Genomic DNA, 4,041 nt, shown 5'->3' with positions numbered 1-4,041 from the left:
AAAAACAGAAAAATAAAGAACAAGGAGATTAAAGAACGGGTCCACCTTAGTGATGGCGGCTTGTTCTTCCTCTTGAAGATCTTATGGAGTGCTTGAGCTCCTCAATGTCTCTTCCTTGCCTTTGTTGCTCCTCTCTCATGATTCTTTGATCTTCTCTAATTTCATGGAGGAGAATGGAATGTTCTTGGTGCTCCACCCTTAGTTGTCCCATGTTGGAACTCAATTCTCCTAGGGAGGTGTTGATTTGCTCCCAATAGTTTTGTGGAGGAAAGTGCATCCCTTGAGGTATCTCAGGGATTTCATGATGAGGAATTTCCTCATGTCCATGAGTGGGATCTCTTGTTTGCTCCATCCTCTTCTTAGTGGTATCCATGAGGACTTGGTCCAACCTTTGATCAAAGTTGACCCTTTTTGAGTTTGAAAGGGACCTCGGGGGTCACCTTCTTCTTAGCCACAACTTCATAGAAGTGGTCTTGATGCACCCTTGAGATGAATCTCTCCATCTCCCATGACTCAGAGGTGGAAGCTTTTGCATTCTCTTTCCTCTTTCTAGAGGTTTCTCCGGCCTTAGGTGCCATAAATGGTTATGGAAAAACAAAAAGCAACGCTTTTACCACACCAAACATAGAAGGTTTGCTCGTCCTTGAGCAAAAGAAGAAAAAAGAGAGTAGAAGAAGAAATAGAGGAGATGGAGGGGGGCTTTGTGTTTCGGCCAAGGGGGAGAAGTAGTGTTTAGATTGTGTGAAAATGAAGGAGTGAAGATGGGTTTATATAGGGGTGGAGAGAGGGGTAGGGTTCGGCCATTATGGGTGGGTTTGGGAGGGAAAGTGGTTTGAATATGGATGGTGGGGTAAGTGGGGTTTTATGAAGAATGGATGTGAGTGGTGAAGAGAATGGTGGGATTTGATAGGTGAGGGGTTTTTGGGGAAGAGGTATTGAGGTGATTGGTGAATGGGTGAAGAAGAGAGAGAGTGGTGGTGTATGTGGGGATCCTGTGGGGTCCACAGATCCTGAGGTGTCAAGGATAGCTCATCCCTGCACCAAGTGGCGTGCAAAAACGCCCCTTCTGCCAATCCTGGCATTAAACGCCAGGCTGCTGCCCATTTCTGGCGTTTAACACCAGCTTCTTGCCCATTCTTGGCGTTAAACGCCAGTCTGGTGCCCCTTTCTGGCGTTAAACGCCCGGAATGGTGCCAGACTGGGCGTTAAACGCCCATTTTGCTGTCTTCACTGGCGTTTAAATGCCAGCAAGTTTTCCTCCAGGGTGTGCTATTTTTCTTTCTGTTTTTCATTCTATTTTTGCTTTTTTTCAATTGATTTTGTGACTTCACATGATCATCAACATACAGAAAACATAAAATAACAAAAGGAAAATAGATAAATATAACATTGGGTTGCCTCCCAACAAGCGCTTCTTTAATGTGAGTAGCTTGACAGTGGGCTCTCATGGAGCCTCACAGATACTCAGAGCAATTTTGGAACCTCCCAACACCAAACTTAGAGTTTGACTGTGGGGGTTCAACACCAAACTTAGAATTTGGTTGTGGCCTCCCAACACCAAACTTAGAGTTTGACTGTGGGGGCTCTGTTTGACTCTATTTTGAGAGAAGTTCTTCATGCTTCCTCACCATGGTTACAGAGGGATATCCTTGAGCCTTAAACACAAGGGATTCTTCATTCACTTGAACGATCAATTCTCCTCTGTCAACATCAATCACAACCTTTGCTGTGGCTAGGAAGGGTCTGCCAAGGATGATGGATTCATCCATGCACTTCCCAGTCTCTAGGACTATGAAATCAGCAGGGATGTAATGGCCTTCAACTTTTACCAAAATATCCTCTACAAGTCCATAAGCTTGTTTTCTTGAATTGTCTGCCATCTCTAGTGAGATTCTTGCAGCTTGTACCTCAAAGATCCCTAGCTTCTCCATTACAGAGAGAGGCATAAGGTTTATGCTTGACCCTAGGTCACACAAAGCCTTCTTAAAGGTCATGGTGCCTACTGTACAAGGTATTGAGAACTTTCCAGGGTCCTGTCTCTTTTGAGGTAATTTCTGCCTAGTCAAGTCATCCAGTTCTTTGGTGAGCAAAGGGGGTTCATCCTCCCAAGTCTCATTTCCAAATAACTTGTCATTTAGCTTCATGATTGCTCCAAGGTATTTAGCAACTTGCTCTTCAGTGACATACTCATCCTCTTCAGAGGAAGAATACTCATCAAAGCTCATGAATGGCAGAAGCAAATCCAATGGAATCTCTATGGTCTCAGTGTGAGCCTCAGATTCCAATCTCTATGGTCTTAGTGTGAGCCTCAGATTCCCATGGTTCCTCATTAGGGAACTCATTGGAGGCCAGTGGACGTCCATTAAGGTCTTCCTCAGTGGCGATCACTGCTTCTTCCTCCTCTCCAAATTCGGCCATGTTGATCACTGCTTCTTCCTCCTCTCCAAATTCGGCCATGTTGATGGCCTTACACTCTCCTTTTGGATTCTCTTCTGTATTGCTTGGGAGAGTGCTAGGAGGGAGTTCAGTAATTTTCTTACTCAGCTGACCCACTTGTGCCTCCAAGTTTCTAATGGAGGACCTTATTTCAGTCATGAAACTTTGAGTGGTTTTTATTAGATTAGAGACCATGGTTGCTAAGTCAGAGTGGCTCTGCTTAGAATTATCTGTCTGTTGCTAAGAAGATGATGGAAAGGGCTTGCCATTGCTAAACCTGTTTCTTCCACCATTATTGTTGTTGAAACCTTGTTGAGGTCTCTGTTGATCCTTCTATGAGAGATTTGGATGATTTCTCCATGAAGGATTATAGGTGTTTCCATAGGGTTCTCCCATGTAATTCACCTCTTCCATTGATGGATTCTCAGAATCATAAGCTTTTTCTTCAGATGAAGCGTCCTTAGTACTGCCTGGTGCAGCTTGCATTCCAGACAGACTTTGAGAAATCATATTGACTTGCTGAGTCAATATTTTGTTCTGAGCCAATATGGCGTTCAGAGTATCAATCTCAAGAACTCCTTTCTTCTAATTCGTCCTATTGTTCACAGGATTCCTTTCAGAAGTGTACATGAATTGGTTATTTGCAACCATTTCAATGAGTTCTTGAGCTTCTGCAGGCGTCTTCTTCAGATGAAGAGATCCTCCAGCAGAGCTATCCAATGACATCTTGGACAGTTCAGACAGACCATCATAGAAGATACTTATGATGCTCCATTCAGAAAGCATGTCAGAAGGACACTTTCTGATCAATTGTTTGTATCTTTCCCAAGCTTCATAGAGGGATTCACCTTCCTTCTGTCTGAAGGTTTGGACTTCCACTCTAAGCTTACTCAATTTTTGAGGTGGACAAAACTTTGCCAAGAAGTATTAGAGAAACTAATTGAGGCTTAAGCTCAAAGTTGTTTGCTCCAATGGCAGGGATAGAGATGCTTCTCCCATAAAAGTCGGGAGTAGGTGCAGTAAAGTCACACAGCACCTTCCTTGCATTGTTGGCATTGTTGTTGTTTTCGGCTGCCATGTCTTCTTCTTGTTTGAAGATTTCTGTTAGGTCCTCTACAGAGAGTAGTGCTTTAGCTTCTCTTAGCTTTCGCTTCAAAGTCCTTTCAGGTTTAAGGTCAGCCTCAACAAGAATGCTTTTGTCTTTGCTCCTGCTCATATGAAAGAGAAGAGAACAAGAAAATATAGAATCCTCTATGTCACAGTATAGAGATTCCTTGAAATGTCAGAGGAAAAGAAGAATAGAAGGAGGAGGTAGAAGAAGGAGAATTCGAATTTATCAAGTGAGATGGAGTTCAAATTGTTGATAGTGGAGGAGTGTTAGTCCTTAAATAGAAGGATGTGAGAAGAGGGGAAGAACTTTCGAAAATAAAATAAAAGATCGGGATAGAGTTCGAATTGTGCATTGAGGAGGAGTGTTAGTCCATAAATAGAAGGATGTGAGAAGAGGGGAAGAATTTTCGAAAATTAAAGTTGGAAAAGAAATAAAGTGATTTTTGAAAAAGATTTTGAAATTAGAAATCAAAAAGATATGATTTGAAAATTTAT

General features: G+C 42.6%; 1 non-coding gene across 1 annotated transcript; it reads left to right on the top strand.

Annotated features, from left to right (window-relative positions):
• The first annotated feature begins 3,216 nt into the window (after positions 1-3,216).
• LOC127743534 (small nucleolar RNA R71) lies at positions 3,217-3,324 on the top strand. Its single transcript, XR_008004922.1, has one exon. It is a non-coding gene; the product is annotated as a small nucleolar RNA R71 (small nucleolar RNA).
• The last annotated feature ends 717 nt before the right edge of the window (positions 3,325-4,041 follow it).

The sequence above is a fragment of the Arachis duranensis genome, chromosome 10 (genome assembly GCF_000817695.3).
Source record: "Arachis duranensis cultivar V14167 chromosome 10, aradu.V14167.gnm2.J7QH, whole genome shotgun sequence".
NCBI classification, from domain to species: domain Eukaryota; kingdom Viridiplantae; phylum Streptophyta; class Magnoliopsida; order Fabales; family Fabaceae; genus Arachis; species Arachis duranensis.
This window is presented reverse-complemented; position numbering and strand designations above follow the sequence as displayed.